General features: G+C 44.7%; 1 protein-coding gene and 1 long non-coding RNA gene across 2 annotated transcripts in view; one reads left to right on the top strand and one right to left on the bottom strand.

The window, feature by feature from the left end:
- The window catches only part of CXXC4 (CXXC finger protein 4), a 74,266-nt gene that overhangs the window by 12,043 nt on the left and 42,033 nt on the right, over positions 1-20,190 (top strand). The window lies entirely within an intron of this gene.
- LOC128787172 (uncharacterized) lies at positions 6,660-8,255 on the bottom strand. Its single transcript, XR_008430595.1, has 2 exons — positions 8,166-8,255; positions 6,660-6,820 (listed from the first exon to the last, which is right to left on the bottom strand). It is a non-coding gene; the product is annotated as an uncharacterized LOC128787172 (long non-coding RNA).

Genomic DNA, 20,190 nt, shown 5'->3' with positions numbered 1-20,190 from the left:
TGAAAAAAAAGTTAATATATCAAATAAACTGTGGTGTGCAGTGAATGTAAATGAGGGATACCTTTGCTCCTTTTTTCTCCTGTGGAGAAACACATTATTTCTCTGACTAATCCTATTGATTTGGCTGAGGAGCTATGGCCTGCTGCTGATGTCAAGTCCAAGTGGCAGGATCCGGCTGTACAGTGGCAGGTCTCCATGACCGTTGGCACAAATGCTTTATTCCCCAGCTGACTCCTCTGAAATCTCCTGAGGTTACCTCTGAGCTATTTGAGAAGAGCTGGGTTTTCAAACCATGACCCTGACTTAGGAGTACATTTTAAAAATTTCTACTTGCAATGTCCTGTGGCAAAGGTTTACTTTTCACTCGGTGGAGCTGGCGGCAGAGAAAGTCAAATGAGTTGTCCTAATCTGGTATGTTCTAAATCTGGTTTGTCTCAAATACAGCCTGAGAGATATACAGCGCAAGTGGAAAAATAACTGCCAGCGCGCAGATACGTGTCCTCTAGGAGCAAATAAAGCTGACTTTTAAAATAAGTGTTAAATCTCATCCTTGGTATGAAGGGAGACAGGCCTGTAGCTCAGGTATGGGGAGAGATATTTTAAGGTGGGCTGTGGAAGAAAGCTTACCACCAAACTTCTGACCCAGTGTACATATCCCTTTTATCTGCTAAGTCCAATAATAAGCTTGTTATTAGAGGGCATCTGTTACTGCCTGATAACTCGTACAGAAAGCAGGAGCACAGCATTGGTGGGCAGCCAGGGATTTTGGCAGCTGTGGGGAGCGGCAGCTTCGTGGACTGTTTCACACCTCACCCAGAGCTGGGGCAGCACATCCCTCCCGTGGGCCTGCGGCTGGGTGGGAAGATGCCAGGAGTTTGAGGCGAGGGCTATTCCTGCACGGAGGTCCCCTGTGCCAGCTGGTGTGCACGTATGCCAAAGCCTCATCCACTCATCCTCCTGCAGCCACAGCTGGCCCCCTCGGTGCTGGGTCAGCGAGGTGGGTCTCCTGGCATACCTCCAGGGCAGGCAGCAGAGCAGCTGGGAGAAACATGCCACACACTGGGTTCTGCTTTTTCCTTCTGCATTTCCAGGGGATGCAGTTCACACACTAGTTTCTTGCCCCCAAGCCTCCTTGCTTGAAGAAAAACATTCAAGGAGACTGTGTGAGCTGAATCTGAGCGTCATGAGGTTTTCCCCAATGTCATTGCTGTAGGTAATGTATATTTATGAGCGGAACAAAGTGGGCTGCAGATACTTTTGAAAGGCTGCTTTCCTCTCAGGATGGCTTAGCATTTAGGTAAGTAAGGAGATGCTGTCCAGGCTGCTGCTGCCAGTGTCAGAACAGGCTGGTGCAGGACACATGGCATCTTCCACCCACCTTCCTGTGTGTCAGGAGATGCTGGTGCTCCGTGGTTCAGGAGATGGTTATCCTTCTAGTACCTAGAGGGAGCCTATAAGAAAACTGGAGAGGGACTTTCTACAGGGGCACGTAGTGGTAGGAAAAGGAGAAATGGCTTTAGACTGAAAGAGGATAGGTTTAGATTACACATTAGGAAGAAATGCCTTATACTCAGCGTGGTGGGGCACTGGAACAGGCTGCCCAGGGAAGCTATGGATGCCTCATCCCTGGCAATGTTCAAAGCTGAGCTGGATGGGGATCTGAGCAACCTGGTGCAGGGTGTGGTGACCCTGCCCATGGCAGGTGAGTTGGAGGTGATCTATAAGGGCCCTTCCAATCCAAATCATTCTATGATCTTACAGTGCTCTGCAGGTCAGGAGACTGCATCCCTGTGCTGGGCTTTAGCCCATCACAGTGTAATGAGACTGTGCCTGTACCACCCTGTATGCCCTGAGCCCAGCTCTTGTCTGGGGAAGGGTCTTTCCAGAGAGGGAAATTGGGGATGGAAAGTGAGTTTTGAACTTGCACCAGAGTCTGCACTGTTTATGTATGAACAATGCTGATGTCATTTCCAGGGTGACTGTTGGACACCTGAATTAGCTTGTGGCACTAGAAATACAAGGTGTGGCATAAAGTAAAGGCTGGTTTGCTTTCCTGCTGGCGATCATGTGGGCTCTGTGAGACTGATGAGGTGCATAGCCTGCATTCACACAGTGTAGGGAAAGCAAACAGGCACTGGTTTATGGCCAGTGGTGGTCAGTATTTGCTGGGCTGGGCTGCTGATTGATTCAAATTGCATTTCATGCAGAGGCCAGGACTTTCCAGCTGAATTGTTTTGGCCACCATAAAGCACCAGATTTCTCTATATGTGACCATATATCTCCTTCTCAATATATATAGATATATTGAGATATATGTAGATACACACACACACACACACATATATATGTATATAACTTACTGGGCCAAACTGCTCCTCTTATGCAAGGCATTTCAAGGAGGGATTCTTCTCCAACTTGAGAAGTTCATGTTGGATTATCTGCAGATCTTGATACGCTCAGTTTTTTCTGTGTTGCTAGCACCAGTCCCACTGCTTTGGGAAATCCACCAGATTCATGTCATTTGCCATGTGAATTTGAGATTCATTAATGCATTGTCTATTTCTGTGGTTGTATAGGTCTCTATAAAGACCACCAGGTAGCCCAGGTTTTGTTGGACATAGCTCAGTTGCCGTATACTTCCCAAAGAGTCTCTGTTGAGCTGGATTGATTCCAGGGCTCCTCAAGAGGAATGAGGAGTGCCACATCTGGCTAATAATTTGCTGTAGCCAACATATGAGTTTACTTCAATGAGAGCAGGATTTTTGCTCATGGATCAAACATCAAAGGATTCTTACATAATGCAATATCTTTTAACATTGGTAAAGTATTAGGTCATAATCATGTAGTGCTCTGATATATTTTATTATTCTATTTTATTTCTGAATGCAGTTCACCTCAACTCAAACGATTCCCTAGCCTTGTAGAAAACAGTAATACAGGTGACTTACAGTGAGTCTTGTTTGGATAGCTCTGAATTTTTCCTGCACCCTAAGCAGCAGCAGCATCCCAAGAAGGTGCAGCCAACTTTCTTGATTCCTTGTCTCTGTATCACATCTTTCATGTGGCTGTGAGACTCTGAGAGCCAAGGAGAGACGATTCTCTGGCAGGTGGGGTAGGCTTGAGCTTGCCAAGGGCTGGGCTGGGCAAGCAGGCGGGCCTTGGATGAGCAAATCCCACTGTCTGGCATCCCATGCCTCCTTCTGTCGGTCACCCCAAAGGGCAGTGGGAGGCATCATTCTTTACTGAGTGCTTTTGCTGTGAAAATGCAAGTGTTGAAACAGACTTTGGTGAGAAATTTACAGCTCCTGCCAGCATGCCATTTTTCAGTGTTGTGTACAGCAAGGGTCTGCTTTTACATTTCCCTGTGGGGCGTCCAGGACAGATACATAGGTATCATTTTTCTGCTTAATTGAGGAGATTTTCTATTGGTTTCTGTTGCCTGCTTTTTACCTCCTTCTCCAAAAATGTAGCATGCTTGGTTCCCTATATGAAGCTAATTTTTCTAGGCAATAATTAGATTTTTGGATTTCAAATATTTGAGCTACTTTTTCTACAGTGAAAGCTGGCATATAGGGAGCAGAATAGAAAGTTTGAAAGTCTGGAGGACATTTCATCCTGGGTTTATGTAGGGATAAATCCTCTCCAGCTCCATGCTTTATGGCATTACCCGCTTGGAGAAGCCAGGGCTGCAGGTTTCTGAGCATCCTCCTGAGAGCAAGGCTGCCATTTGTCAGCATTTGCACCAGCACGAGCAGTGAAGGCTTTTACAGCAAAAACGCACTGATCAGCTCTGGTTCTGCTCCTCACCACCCCTCCCTAGGCTTCCAGGGGGATCTGTCTTTCCTGTCACTCAGGATAACCATTCCCCACTGGCAGCACAGAGATCCACAAATGCGCTGTAATCTCAACGAGAGTTTGATTCCCTAGCTGGGAGTGCTGGGTTTATACAGCCAAGTAGTAGATGGTCATTGCACTTAAAACTTGTGTGTTGGTCTGCTAAACCTCTAAATGGGCTGAAGGGTCTCTCTTTGTCTGGAAATAACCTTGATTCTTGGAGTGGTGAAATCTATAGATTTCATTGCATATACTGGTTAAGATTTAACTTGATCTAGCTGTACAGTTGTAAAAGATTTTTTTGTTTGTTTGTTTAAGAGTGGATTAATAATTCATTCCCAAATTGGTAGCTCATGCAATGGATATTTAATTGTAATTGTATATCTTTAATTAGAACTTGGTACACAGATGCAAAAATTCCTTATCTTGCAATTTTTCAAAAGCACACATATTAAACCATAGCCTTGCCCTTCAAAATTACTGTTCTGTGTATTTAAAGGTCTGAATGACCTTTTAATCAGACGATACACCTTTACTTCCAGCTGATATGACAACGTCTGACAGTAACTCAGCCTGATGTGGCAAGAAAATAAATAAAAGCCGTCTCAGTCACTACGTCTTTAAATCTCTCTGTCTAGCTGTGATTTTGTATTCAGGCAGATGGACCCACAGCAGAATATTACATTTAGTTTTCAAGTGAAGAGAATGTATTGAGTTTAATATGTTTGCATGTTTGACTGTTCTTTTGAGGTCAATTTAGTCATGTGATTGTTTCCTGCCATTCCGAACTCCAGCCTCTTCTGCAGCCAAGCTCTTTATAAATTATAAATCTGTAAACCTCGCTCTCAGCAGCCATCTTACAGCCCACACAGACCGCTGTGGATGGTCTAGAAATTGCAATAGCTCTCCTCAGCGTACCTGGGTGCGAGGGCTGCCGTGCTCTGTCACTATTTGTGCTCATGCTCACCTCATGTAAATGGGCAGAACAGGGACTGGTAAAGGTGGATATGAGCAATTCCTACTTTTGCACCACCAACACAAAGAGAACTCACATTAGTCAGGGTGATTGTATTCAACACACCAGCTCATTGTCCTTGGAGGTTAATTTTCAGATGATTTACTGAAGTGTAACATTTGTGGAGGGGGAGTAGATATTGAATTGACAACAGGTCAGAGTTCTGATAATACAGCAGAATTATTTTGATCTCTGGTATTTCCAAGTGCTGAAGCAATAAACATAACAATAACAGCTCCCCTTTCATATGGCTGTGAGAGAAGAGAAGCTGTGTACTGCTTGAGCCTGTTTATCACAAACTGGGCTAATTATTCAACAAAAAATACATGCCATACTAATGAGCAGTTCCCTGGAATTCAGAAAGTAATATTGTGACACCAAGTACAATGCACGTGTACACTGCAGGGTCCATGGTTTGTTGGGTTTTTATGGAAAAACTAGGAAAACATTAAAAGGGTCTTCCCTGAAATAAAAATGAAATAATTCTTTCAAAAAGAGACATGTGAATGAGACATGAGACATTTAAATGTGGCACCAGCAACATCCATGAGAACTTCTTTGTTACAAGTATTTATTTGCAAATTTCCAGAGTTTTGATTTTAGGAGAATTTTTTTCAGAGATAACACTACTGTTTTGTGGGTAGTGCTTAATGAAACAAGTACTTGTGAACTGGGACAGACTGATAGAGTGTCATATTTGGGCTCACTCTCCCTTCCCTGGACAGTGCAGTCATTAATTCTGGAGGTTGCATGAGTTCAAGGGCACTTTCATCATCTTTTGACTGAAGGAAATTGAGGACAAGAAGTACCTGACAGAAATGGCACAGCCCTTGCAGGCTAAGCCCCTTCAGCTTCTCATGTAGATTGTACTATAAAGCTGTGAAGGGAATTTGCTGCTACTCAAATGTGTATGGAGGCACCTGGATGCAAGTGGATATCATTTTCAGGTTGCGGCAGATGGGGGAAAGAGGGGGTAGTAGCTCTGTTTACACAGGACTGTTTCTTTGTAAGCCAAGGTCCTGCATGTGTGTGAAAGAAAGGACAGGGGCAGTCTGGGCAGCACCCCTAAGTCAGCAGGGTGATTCGCTCACTGGAACAAAGTCATGGATGTGTTTTCAGTTCTTTCTGCATTGCAACCTAAATGTGGAACAAGGTGAGGTTTGAAAATGCCAGCCTCTCCTCCTAAGGTGTCTGAAGACACAGCACGCTTTCCGAGTGACAGAGCAGGGCCTTTGCTACTCCCTGTCATGAGCATGGTCTTGCCAAAGTGCCTGTTTAACCCACAACCCCACCAAGCCATAACTGCATGCCCAGTATGCCGGGTCAAGGCATAAACCATTGTACAACCATGTGGTTATTCTAAAAGCACTGTCTGTTTTCCAGATATTTTTCTAGCAATGTTTACATTTCCATGACTACCTTGTTAACAAACTAAGGAGAAGACAGCGTGTTAGGTGTGTTACATACTGAGTACAATGTATTGCGTGTGATCCTAAAAGGGTGTGTGTTTGGAGAAGGATGTTTCTATTAATTGTCAAGCAATGGGAGGCATCGTGTTGTTCCTAGATAACTGAAAGTATGCCTAAAATGTAAAGGAAAAGAACAACTAGAACTCGAGTATGCCAATGCCACAAAAGAAAGCTTAACTTGTTTTCTTGCTTTTTTTTTAGAGAACACCTGTTCCCAGCGCTGAAGCATTCCGATGGTTCTTTTAAGCAGTAGTGTATCTTATTTTCGAGGCAGTCCGAAGTGAATGGCAAGCTAAAGTCTTGTTTTAAGAAACTGCTTAGTCCACCATTGAAGAATATACTCAGATACTATTTTCCTTTATGTATAGGGGTTTCCTCAAAAGCAAAAGACAAAAATCTGTGAGCCTGGGGAATTGGCCAGCTTCTTCACATTCAGTACACCAATTCTTTCTTTGATGTAACTTAGCTATACTAGTGAAGTTGTTGTCTATTTTTAAAGTGGCTGTAAAAAAAAAAAAAGTTTGGGTAAACCCCTGCTATAAAGTCATGTATCTTTGAAAAGTAACATATCTATACTTCATTTTCAAATATATGTGTTTCAGTACTGTAAACTGTACAGATAGCCGCTTGTATTTTGTGTGTTTAGACACAAGGAGACAATCATGTCTGAGCATCAATGGAGATAAACGGTTTATACACAACAGTGTGGTTCTGCAAATTAAATCTGGAGCAATAAATTCTAGCTTTAACTATTATTTTGCTAGTTGTTTAGCAGCAGCAGCAACAGCAGCACTGTTTTACCATGCATCCTTCCATAGAAACTTGATGCCAAGTTTTCCAAGATAAAAAGATTGTGATGCATCTAGCAATTACCTTCTGTTGTGGTGTTGTGAGAGGGGAAGACGTAACACTTAAAATTAGTCTTTCAAGCACTATATTAGAATAGTGGTTTGTGCACTTGCATTGCTTCCAAAGGAGCTTTACAGAGGAGTATCTCTCCAAAAATGCTGTCTGGTGTCTCGCTTATTTTTCACTGTGCCCAGCATAGACAAATGTGCAAAACTAGTCATTTAAATAAAGTCTGTTCTAGGATACAAACCAGAGTATGAGACCTTCGGAAAAATGGTGACTCAGCTTAATTACCCTTCACCTACAAGATCTTATGTAACATTTTCAGTCAACGGAGTAAATATTTTATAAAGTAGAATGCCATATTTTTGGTTCAGGTGGAGCTCTTCACAGTTAAGTGAGTTTTGACAGTTGGACTGGTTTAGGTCTCACTTGCACTTGTGCTCATTTGAGAGCCTGGATATTTTTGCGGTATAAAACTATTTTTTTTTAAATGCTTTTAGGAAAAGACCATTTCTCCCCACATGTTTCTTGGTCCACTGATCTCGGCTTTGCCGAATTACTGATCCCTTAAGCCCTTACAAAAATGCTTTGCTGTTCTTCTTCCTGTTTTAGCTGTATGGAAGAAATTTCTGCTCCATGGAAAGGCGGCACACAGAGGGATATAGCTGACATGCCATAAAAAATATGGAGGATTCTTAACTTAGGGATACTTATTATCAGTTGATCATCACTTTTTATCACTTGGCTTTGTCATACCACTCACGAGTGAGAAGGCCATGCCACCAAAGTAAGTGAATGCTGTTGTGCCATGTATTTGATAGATTTATGATTTTATACAAAATATGCCTACCAACTGTTTGTAGTTTCACAAACAAGGTGCTGGACATGGAAATAACCAGTTAATGTTGCACAGCACATGTAAATCTCTTACTGTTTCAGCACTTTCTTCCAGTTTTTGCTAAGTACTTCAGCCTTTGGCACCTGGTCACACTTACTTGGTGAAGCATGAGGGATAGGTTGGGAATGCTCCAGTGTGGGACCTGTGCAAGCGGGGAAGATGCCAGCTTTGGCAAGTGAGGGCTGGCAGGTGTTGGGAACAGCCCAGAAAGTAAAGACCAAGGAATGGAGGCAGAGAAACCTCCTGAAGTCACATGTGTGTGTCAGCTGGACCAGGCAGAGCGTGGGTGACCCAGGGTAACTGGAGGGCACAGTTGGGCTGGGCTTACACCTGCATCCTCAGCTCAGGGTCAGTGCATGTGTCTGTGTCCTTGTGTTGTATGACATCACATACATGCCTTCAGAGATGGAATGTCACACTTAAAATGCTTCTATTGTGGTGCCCCTCTTACAGTTTGTGAGATCCAATGCCCATTCAATGAGCTTTGTGTCTGTTTGTAGGGCAGCCGTGTATGGATTTCTTTTGTGTTGGAGACTTTTTGGTTAGGGGCCTCTGTTACTGATTGCTAGACCAATACGAGCTCTGCAAGGTCTTCTCTACCAAAGTGCTGATTGACTTACAAACTGAAGCCTTATTTGCACATCTCGCTGGTAAGCTTGCCTTGCTCTTCAGAAAACTCATTGCTCTTACAGAAGCAGAGGCAAAGTTAAGTTCAGGCTACATTAGGTGTACAAAGATACTCATAGCAATGTACTTACTGTCTAATACCCTAATGTTGCATGTCTTGTTGTGGTTCCTCTTTTTGTTTTGTTGTTTTGTTTTAAAGAACTGATGGATCTGTATATTGTAATTGTGGTGTTTTACATGTCAATCCAAAATTGTTAAACACACAAACAAGCATACCTGTTAATTATTGAAAATGAAGAAGAAGTGATTTTTCTTTGATTTACCCTTATGATTTTCATTTCAGATGTTGTTCCTTTGCACCATCAGGCTGCTGAAACAGTATTTAATATGATGTAGTGTGCATAGAGCATTTTAATTAGTGGTGTTTGAAGAAGGAAATCCATTTTTTGGCCTGTCTCTCCCCACTGCCCTCCCCACCCCTCCCCATTTATATACATATTTGTCAGTCAGATTATTGTCAAGTTCTAATTAACAAATTTGTGCTTTTCACAAGGTCCAAGACTGTTTTCCAGTGTGAAAATTTGTATTCTTCTCCGTTCTTCATTCTCACAATGAAAAGTAAAAAAAAAAAAAAAAAAAAAAAAAGGGGGTGTGGGCAAAAAAAAAAAAAAAAAGCAGAACTCTTTCTGTCTTCTAGGTGTGAGCGCTAAGCCTAGTGGAAGCATTTTTGGCATACCCCAGATAAACTTATGAAAAATGGTAAGCTTGAAAGGGAGGCACACATACCCATTCTGTCAATTAATAACAGACCCTCCCTATGAGGGAAATACTCCCTTTTGTACAGACCCCCTGGTATGTAACTCCTACAATTAATGTTGAAGAATGTAAAGTCTTTAAACGGGCTATATCTGTAATCAAATAATGAAGAAAGAAAGTAGTTAAATGAACATACCATTCAGGGTCGAATGCATTCAGCAAAAAGCAGTAGTGGGTCTTTGATCATGGTTAGATGCATAGTGATATCAAACAGTGGGTTCTCATGTAACAGCTAAATGTTTCAGATTTTGTTTTTATTAAATTTGGCAGTTTCACGCTGAGCTCTACTGTATTCTTAGTGAACAAAAGACAGCTCCTATGTTAGAAAGTACTCCATTTTCACAATTGCAGGGAACTAGGAGGGTATTTTCAGAAACATGGGCCACAGAAATGTACTCCTTTCACAGTGTTCTCCTATTTCTGAACTGTGCAGTTATCTATTAAATTTTCTAATAGATATTTGTGTAAGGTGTATGTATGCTTGTGCAATTATGGAAAAAAAAAACAGTTTTGGAAAACAGTGTATTTATGAAAAAATAATCACTTATGGGGCATGTACAAAACTGTATAAAAACATTCAATTTGCCCAGTAAAGTTGTTTTTGTGATATTTCTGTGTTGTTGAATAAAGGACTTTAGTATTCAAAATATCTCTCTTTTTCCATAAACAGGTCCTGTTTGTGGGATCTTAAACAAAGAAAACCTTGTACAAAAGAACCCTCAAAATAAGCGAGAAGGTCCAAATGCTGACCTCAGTGTTGCGTATGGGAATGAATGCTTATGAAGTGATGGTACAATAGCCACGGAGCTTATTCCTTCTCAATTGGCAGTTGATGTTTGATGAACCCCATAAGTTGTATAACTGAAGGTAACATTGTACTCTGGATTTTTTTAAATAGCAGAAAAAATACTGCCTTTTCTTCTACTAGGAACGTTACTTTGAGATTTTGAGGCTATGAAAGGTTAGCGAAGTAAGAGCAAGACTGATTACAGAACAGCCTTAAACCCATTCATGCAGACCTGTGTTGTATAAAAAGAGTGGACTAGTGAGGGTGATGTGATAAATTAGCAGTTAGCTTTGTATGAAGAAGTATGCAAAGGTGAAATCCCATCTGTAGCTCTTGCAACAAACAGTAGTCCTGAGGATAGATCATCCCGTTGCTGTTGAAGTACTTGGAATTACAAATATGGTTTGTGAGAGAACGACAACATTGTCTTCCTTTGTGTTTTACTGCTTCTCAGTTCAAAGTTCAGCTCTCTACCTGTCTCAAAAAGTATACATAGCTAAGGAAATGTTTTCTTCTTGACATTTTGTTTCCCCATACTACTTGCCGGCATTGAAGCAACTTCAGATAGGTGGGAAGGTTCATGACGGGCACGTCGTCTGATTTTGGTGAAATTTGGAATGTCATTTTTCTGCGAATATTCCTTTAATCAACAGAAAGTCTGCTCTTAGGTGCCAAAAGAGAATTTTGAACGAGTTTGAAAAATGAGGTAGGTCCTTTAGTCTGTGAGATGCCTTCAATGCCAGCTGATTTTCCAGGGGGAGTCTTGGTGTATCCTTTTGTTTTTTCAAGAAAGCAACAAAAGGAAAAGGAACAGAAGTGGATTTTCCACTGATCCTGTCTGCTCTCATCAAAATCCATAAGGATATATGTTCTTGGGAGACGTAGACCGCTCATTAGACAAGAGTGAATCTTGAGGTCTCTTTGAAGAGGAGGAAAAGGGCTGCCAGGTTGCTCAGGCATACTCAATGATCTCTCTGGATTAAATATAGAATTCACAGGGAGGAAACACACTCATTTCATGAGACGGTCGATTTGGAAGCAGGAAGAGGTCTCTGAGTTCCTATTCTTTTAATGCTTTCTCTTTCAACATTTTTTTCCCCTCAAGTATTGTTTTATACTGGTCTGAATGAAAAATGTCCCTCAGCTCTGAAGAAATACTTGCCCCAGATATGAACCTTACAGTTTAAAACTATCTCTAGTTTTTTATAGCTTTTATTTTTTAATTAAAAAAAGCAAAACAACAAAACCAAGCAACTAAAAGTAAAAACCCAGTCAAGAAGCAGGTAATTCTTCAAAGCCAAAACTGACAAACTTATTACTCAGCCTATTAAAGGAAGGAAAAATACCCTTTTGTGTGCAAACTCAATTCTTCTAGGCTGTGTTGGGCTCAATTTGGTATTGCCACTAGCCATGTCAATGCTGTCTTATATATTTCCAAGGAACAAGTCTGAAATTACGAACAGTCTAGTGATACAGGGCAGTGTGCCTTCTGGGAGGCTCCAGTCTTCCCCACGTTCCCATGGGTTTTACCAGATAGCTCATGGAATTGGAGGATATTATATAGGTGGCTTGGTTATAAGTTTGATCTTACTTCACTGTACGGATCTATTCAGTTACCAGTGTGCACTGAGCATGGATAGATGGCCCCAAAATCTATAAAGGAAAGAAATTCTTCTTCTCAGTAATAACTGCAGAACATACAATGATCTTTGAAACAACTGTATCTATCTGAGGAAAGAAAGATGAAGTGCTGCAGGATCTGCTCCCCCTGTGGGTTTGTCTTGGTTTGCCTTTTGGTTTTTAGGGTGGATACACTCAGCTGGGTTGCTGGGTGCTTCAGCAGAGCCATTTTACCCAAGGCAGGCAGAATGAAGGAAACGCAGGTAGCAAAATGTTATTCTTGCAAGACAAGGATCTAGATTGCCTAAAGAAGCTGTGATGTTCTGGAAGATTTCCACGGCTCTTCTAAGTTCTCAGATGATATTAAAGGATTGTTACATTATTAGTGATGTAATAATCAGGAAGAATTTGTCATGCTACCACCCATTCCTGAAAAACAGGTTTTAGAAGTCCGCCTTAATGGGTTAATTTCCCAACCAACTCTGAAGGTGCTTCTTAGTGTAATGTGACTTCCCTATAACAGAAGATGCTGTGACAGTGGGTTGATTGGCCTATATAGGGCCTTGACTTGCAGAGTCAAGGATCTTTGATAGAAAATAATTCAGAATTCTGGTAGAAGGATCTGCAGGTGTCATGATGTCAGCCAGAGCCTGGATTAATTATTCGGTGCAGTTCTCCCCAGCTTGGTTTATGATGTGTATAAGCATCCTACATTTGAGATGAAAGCACCTTTCTTCCTTTGCTCCTTTAAGTCTGCTCTCTTTACAGAGTTAATAAGACTAACCCTCTGCACTTCTTCAGGAAAGCCCAAAGCATTAAAAGAAATACATCTCTTTTTGGCTAGACATTTTCCTTTGGGAAGAGACAGAAGTGTTAGTCTAGGTCAGAAGCTCCTGGTGCTTACTCAAATCTCCTAACAGGGGTTTCTCTGCTTTGGATGTGCAGAGTCCATACATCAGCTTGGCAATTGGTCACAATCCTACAGAACATCAGCACTAAAGCAGACAGGAGCCAGTGGGGGATGTTCCCACTGCCCTCTCCCTGGTACATGTGACACACAAGCTTATGCACCCTTTCTGTGCAGGGGGTCAGGTTTGCTGTGCCCAGCAGAGAGGTGAACTTCCCCAGAACTGAGCAGCCTGTAGCATGCTGGAGGCTTTTAAGAAGAGAGAAGGTTTTTACATGTCCAGACAGGGACTAGAAAAAACATCTCAACCCACTTGTCTCACGTTAGGTTTTGATTTATAGCTGTGAATGTTGGTGGCTACCAGTCTGTAGGAGAAGGAGCTGGGTTATTGAGTATACCTAGTCTCTTACATGCCTACATTTTAATGGTCATACCTAGAGATAGGTAGTGAATTTGAGCAGCTGATATGTTGACCGAGATTAATGCAAAATTATTACAACTGGTTTTCCACCTTTTGTTGGAGAATTAGTGAGTAAATAACATGATCTAGCAAAATTTGTCATCCACATTAGGAACTGTGAACTAATTATTGCTTTCTGATACTCTGCTCTTACTTGTTTTGCCTTTTTGTCCTGATTGTTTGCATTCCTAGGACTGATTTGCCTTTCTGATGCAATGCCATGTGATCTGCTGATTAATTTTTGTGAGCAATCATAAATTCCAACCTATGGCTGACTCCATATATTTTTATGCTATGCTCCATAAACATTCATTCATTTATTATGATGACTGTGTGGAAACAGACTTTTACAGGCTAATAAACTTGGATTTGAACTGGATGAAGCGTTTTCTGGCGTAACTTCTTTCCTCTTTTTTCAAGAAAAAAACCCAAAACCACACACAACAAAACAGAAGAAATAAAGGTGCAAACCTTGGCTTGATTTAACCAGGTCTCTGTAACGATCTCCACAAATGCTGTCAGTACTAGACATGGAAATACCAACAGCAAAACCTTATTCTCAAGTTGATTTCATTAACAGTGAGAAACACTTCTTCTTAAAAATAAAACAAACTTCCAGGGCTTAGGGCTGGGAAAGAGGGGGAAGGGAAACAGTTTTTTTTTTTCTTTAATTGGTAACTCTGGTGTCTTCTCTTCTGTAGACCTGCTTTCTTAAACACGCTGACATGCACAGGGCAGCTTCCAGCTGAGACCAATTAAGCAGAGCATTTGCCTCCAGTGTGGCTCACTGGCTGTGGCCGGGTGATGCTCATTGCAGGCTGTGTGTCAGCCCAGGCACAGCTGGAGCACGCGCGGGCAGGCGACCTCTCAGCACACACAGGTCCAGGGCCAGCATCTTCTCACGCTCCTGGGGTCTGATGCTCCCTGACCTGCTGTGCCTGGCAAATGTCTGGTCAGAAATGACTCTGCAGGTGGTGGAGTGTTTTCTTTTTTAGGTGGCTAGTTCAAACTCAACAGCTTGGCAATACTAAGTGTAGTACACAGAAGGAGCATGAATTCTCATGTCGTAGCTGTTTAAGACATCTCAGTAGATGAAGAAGCTGGCAGTAATTGATAACCCTTTACATGGTCTCTGCAAGGAGGCTGTTTGGATGGAATGGCACTTTGTGCAAAGAGCTAAAATAGGTTGGCCTGATGTCTGTACACAAGTACATGTAGTCCTCTGTGTAAAGAAGTTGTCATCCTTTCCATATGTTCATCTGAAGTGTGTCACAAACATTATGCATAAAAATGGTATTTTTCAGTCCTCTGGAGGCCCAGTCACATAGGTAATCTTAATCTCATCAAAGAGGAAAAGGGAATTTAAGAGCAGAAGGATGGCTCATGTTTTGTCAGCTTTCAGGCCTTGAATGCAAGCAGTGAGATCAAGTGTCACTGAATGGTGCAGCTGGACTGGACAGGACCCAGCCTCCGTGTACGGTGACCCTGCCGGTGGCACAGCTGTCCTAGACAGGGATCTTTGGGGACCCCTGCTCTGGTCCCTGCCTTTCCTAGTTCTGCTGGAAAGTGTGACTTTTAGAAGATGGGGATGATCCTGAGGCAGTCTCACCACAGAGATGAAGCACAGGCAGGATTATTAGCTGATGATTTTCTTTTTCCTGTTGTGACCCAGCACATCTTACTTCAATAACATTGGCTAGAATTGCAGCAGCCAGAGAAAACTGCAGCTCCCCAGCAAGGCAGAGGAAGAAGCTCATTTGCTCACTCTCGCTTTCTCATTCTTTATTCCCCTTTCCCCTGTATTTCCTTCCTTTAACTCCTCTCTTCCCTAGAGGAAGGCAGATATGGCAGATGCTGTGTCTCCTGCCAGCAGTCCCCAGCTCCATGCTTTGTGTCCTGGGAAGGTACTGTGGCTGCAGCTGCACAGAGGCTTGAGCTTCTGGAGGCTGGAGCACCTGCAAGGTAGGTGCTTGGTGTGTGGAGTGGTGCCCCAGCAAGTGTGTGGGCTGCTGCTCTTCTGCTTGTGCCACTGGGTTCCATGGGGAAATGGTGGCAGATACTGGGCTGAAGCAGTCAATGTTGGACTTTTAACATCCCCAGCGTGGCAGGATCAGGAAGCTGATGCAGATTGCAATGATAGCAGTGAATGTGTAGGTTACATGTGCCCTAAAATGCTGGTGCTGAGAAAATCTAGGGGGACTCCTGAGGGGCAGAGAGTAAGACATGTGCTTGATCCATCACTGGCATGTCCTAAACTTTCTCTGGCCACAGCGAGGGTTCTGGAAAAGTGGTTAAAGAAAGCCAGGTCTTAGCCTTTTTTTTTTTTTCTGTAGTAATTTTCTTGGAAACAGCTGAGTTGGTTTTGCTAGGAATTTGAAAGCACACCTAGCTCAAGGCAGGCACTGAGCTGGAGGCAGATGTCTTGCCTGAAAGGTTTCAGCCTGCAGGATTAAAGGTCTGAGTAAAGCTACGAACTGCCAAAAATGGGATCTTGTAATAGGCACTTTAGGTGATGTAAACTGCAGATGTTGCCACCAGCTTTGCTAGGAGTAAAGGAGGGAGTGAGAAGGCCGTTAATTCTGCAGCGCTGTGTGGGGAGACTCAGTCTGCTTTTCTACCAGCAAGGCTGGAAGCAGCTGGAGTGCGTCAGGGATTTTTGGGTGGGCATCCCCTCAGTATAAAATGCCACTAGTATGATGGCAAGGAAAAGCTGGGCAAGGAAAGCAGATGGCTGTGGCACTGCCAGCCAAAATGCTTCCCAGAGATGCCAAACTGTGCCCCAAGGAGCAGGCAGAAGAGATGCTCCCCTGGCACAAGCACTGCAAGGGCTGCAATTTCTGTCTCTGGCTCCACTGAAAAGAACAAGCAACTCAGCTTGTCAGCTTCCTGGCCCGGTGTGCTGAGCACAGAGGCAGGTTATATCCAGGGTGGTTGTTCACAGGAATGTGCTGGGAGTGACAGTTGTGCCCTGGCAGTGCCACTCCGGGGGGTGGGGTGGCCCCCTCCCTGCTCCCTGCTGATGGGGTGCGAGCCTCCGCTGTGTTTTGATCCAACACTCCACGCTGCTGTACTGACACTTCGCCGCTCCCACTGCGATTGCTGCATTTCTCTTCTGCTTTATGTTAAAACAAGGGAGGTGTTTAAATATTTATTATCGCTAGAAACTCCAGAAGCCAACGTTCATTTGTATAAGCCACTGGGATTTTTTTTTTCCAATTGTCAGTAATAATTCATTAATTATTATTTTAAAGTTGTTGTTCTGCCTGGGATGTGTCACCTTCCCACCAATTTGGCAGCAATCTGCACAAGATGTGGGATGTACAGCACCGTGGTTCTTCCTCCTGTGGGTTGTTGCTGCTCCTTCGAATATCTTCCCCTTAAACAAAGTGGGTGTTGGAGTTCCTGGTGTCTGTTCAACTAAAGGGAGATTTTTTTCCTCACTGTTCCTCCACATTATTTTTTGGGGGGGTCAAGTGCCTTCTGTTACCATTACCACACCTGTGGAACTGGGGTCTGCTCCTGCCCCTCTGCAGGTGCAGGAGACAAAACTCGTGGCACCAGGGGATGCTGCATTTGGCTGGACAAGCATTTCTGCGTGCTGCAGTGGCTGCACTGAGCTGTGCCAAGCCTCAGTGGTCCTTCAGGCTCTGAGCATCGAATTGGCACAGTCTGGAATCCAGAGCCATGAAAAAGCAACCGTGGCAGGTTGGCATTTTTCTTAGATTACTCTAAAGGCAGAGTGTTGCTTGCTTTCCCCTGCTTCTGCCTGCAAATGAGTGGGGAGGTGGCTGGGAAGTGGCAGACTTCATCTGTGGGGAGATGGGAATGGGGAACTTGCACTGGGAACTGCTTTTTGTTTTCAACCCAGAACATGATATTTGTCTTCTGAATTCCCTTTTTGCAACACCTTTCCCTCGAACACAAGTGGTAACTTTTGTTACCACTTGTGTGTTTGCCACTTTTGCAGGAGAGGACAGTCTCAGGGAGCAAAGCCATTCCCCATCTGAGCCTACCAGGGACGTGTCTGAGCCTAATAGCATCACTGCCACATTCCCATAGCTCACGGCTGAGCTGGGTACCAGAGCTGTCAATAGCCATGGAAAACAGCAGCAGGCTGCTCAAGGCTGTGTCCTAACTGGGCTGCCCAAAACCTCTTACGGGAACTGGGGAGGAGATGGGGGAAAAGTTGCTGGGGTTGGTAATTTTGCTTTCACCTGAGATAACCACAGAAGCTGAGCATCCCTGGTGCAGCCCATGGGGCTGAAAGGAGAAACTGCCCCTCTGGGCTGAGACATGCCCAGGAGGACTGCCTTAGGGTGTCACCAAATGCAGCTGGCTGGCTCCTGGCGTGCCTGGGAAGGGCAGCAGCTGCTCTGCTGGGCTGTTCTGGTCTGTACAGATGGGACTTCTCTGCTTCTGGGGCTTGGGGCCAGGGACACCTCCAAGCAGAGAATCAGGGGTGGGACTGTGGGCATGTGTTGTTGCACACGACTGCAGGTACGCCTGCAGCTGCCTCTGTGTCCCAGCCCAGCCAAAGCACACCAGGCATAGCCCAAAGACTATCTCTGCTGTTGGACCTAGGCAGTGCTGGCCTGGAAATTAGGTTTGTTAGTCTTTTTACTACTTTTTACTTCTTTAAAGACATGCCATGCGATTTGGCTCTGTTCCCACTCCTCTTTTTCTCCCCTCCTTCCCCTTCCTTTCTGCCCTTGCCACTGAATAGTTCCATAACCCCCATTTCCTTATGGGGAGAAAAAGAAGGAAAACAGACCTTGATTAGTGCAGCTCCATGAGATCTGGCCTCGCTCTTCCTGGAAACCCATGCACCAATAGGGCAGCAATGCAGGGAGTCCCTTCCTGGGGTATTTCAGCTGGCACCTCCAGCTTGCAGCTGGAGCAGCTGGGAGTGAATGCAAGCGTGGCAGCACCTGCGCTCATAATTTTTTGGGGGAGTTGGGAGATGTAAAGCTTTGCCTGCTTTCCACTGGATGGAGTTTCGCCTTTGCCACAGTAGCAGCTCTTGGGAGCTGCCTTCTGGGAGGCAAGGCGAGCTGCGGGAGCGCGGCTGAGATGCCAGGCTCAGCGGGATTCACCGTCTCGATAATGCACGGCCAGGGTTCAGCCTGAATGGCCGGCTCGCGTTGTGTGGTCACAAGAGTAATTTGCCGAGAAGGGCTGAAATGAATTGCTTTGGCTCCCGAGAGGCCCAGGAGCAGGGGGAGCCCAGCCCCGGCGCAGCGGTGCCTGCGGCTCCCGCCAGGGTTCTGCCCTGGGAGGAGCTGCTCCCAGGAGGTTTTGAATGGGAAACCACGTTCGGGTCAGGATCGCCAGCGCTGCCAGAGCTGTGACAGGGATAGAGAGCTTTTGGTGAGGGTGCTTTAGTCAGAGAAGGAGTGCTGAAACACTGTTTAAAACACGCACTTCCACAAATAAAGGTGCTACAGCTCTGGAGGGGTAGACAGATATTAAAAAAAATTAACCCTGAGAACATCCCTTATCAAATGCATGCATCACTTGCGGTGCTGGGAAATGTGCTGTCAGTCAGTCCCCCACCCCTTCATTGGAGGAAGGTGGCAGCACTGCAAGGAGAGGAAATAGGAGAGGGAAAAAGCCCAACAGGTGCTCTGTGTGCTTGTGTAGAGGAAGCAAGCATGGCTGTGACCCCGTAGGTGCACCTGGGCTCTTGGCCTTGCCCGTGGCCCCTGCTGGTCTCTCCTCCAGTGCTGCATCAGAGCATTTGCCTCTCCCTGGCCCCTCAAGAGAGGAACTCGTTCCTCATAGCCCTTCCCAGTGTCTGAGGAGCCTGGAAGTGTAAGGCACGTGGCCACATTTCCAGGAAATGCCCTGCAGGGACACCCTGCTCTGGCTGTGGGCCTGGCACAGGAGAGATGCGGTGTGACACAATGCCTGCGCTGACCCCAAGGCTCTGCACTATCTGGTGCTGCTCTGGGCTCTTTGTTTCAAGTTTGGATGAGACTTCTGTTTCATTCGTACTCTAATGGACACCTGTCACAAGCAGCTTTCAAGCCCGTTTTTACTCTGGCTCTTACTTGGCCCACAGAGGTGTAGGCAGCACCTTGGTAGGACACCAGAGGAGGAATTCAGGGAGCTGCCGTGGTGTTTAAGTGATGTGGTGGGAACTCCCTGGAACAGGGTGGAAAAGGGGATCTCAGCATTCACCAGGAAGTGGTAGCTTTTATCCCCAGGACATGCAAGGAAAGCCCAAAGCTGTGCCACAATAAATGGGGGTTGCTCTGGGTAGTGGCAGCCTCCTACACTGATGCCTCATCTACAACATGGGCTTGACTTCCAGCTTCATTGCCAGATCAGGATCCAAACAGGAATTGCTATCTTTGCACAGGCCACGGTCACAGACCAGCACACCTCTCCTGCTCCCTTCCCAGACCCTTGGGCACTGGTTGCTGTGGTTGCCAGCTGAGCTGCAGGTGGCAGTGTGCCTGTGTCCCTCTCTGCAGTGGAAGGGGCCATAAACACTCCTGGTGTGGAACTATCAACACATGTGGAGAGAGAGCACCAGTGGGCTGATCTGCCTGCACTGGTGTGACTTTCCTTACAGCCACCAGCTGGTTTCTACCAAGCTGATTTAACTGTGTTTCCCTTCACAGCATGGCTGTGGAATGCCCACCTTCAAAAAGGTCGTGCTTACTGCAAAAGTGATTTTTTTACTTGGGTGCTGACGGTATTTTGCATGGATCATTGCATAAGAGTATAGCACAGTGGACCTGTAGTCTGGGTTTTCTGCTGGTTCTGCCTTTATTCAGAGTGTCTCCAAACCAACTGCATTGACGATGCTGGCAGCAACTAGGGTAGGAGTAATTTGCTGGGCTGAGGTGTCACTCAGCCGTGAGTGGCATGTGACAGCATGATCGAAAGGGACGTTTATT

The sequence above is a fragment of the Vidua chalybeata genome, chromosome 4 (genome assembly GCF_026979565.1).
Source record: "Vidua chalybeata isolate OUT-0048 chromosome 4, bVidCha1 merged haplotype, whole genome shotgun sequence".
NCBI classification, from domain to species: domain Eukaryota; kingdom Metazoa; phylum Chordata; class Aves; order Passeriformes; family Viduidae; genus Vidua; species Vidua chalybeata.
The sequence above is the reverse complement of the archived record's forward strand: the minus strand, read 5'-3'. Positions and strand labels throughout refer to the sequence as shown.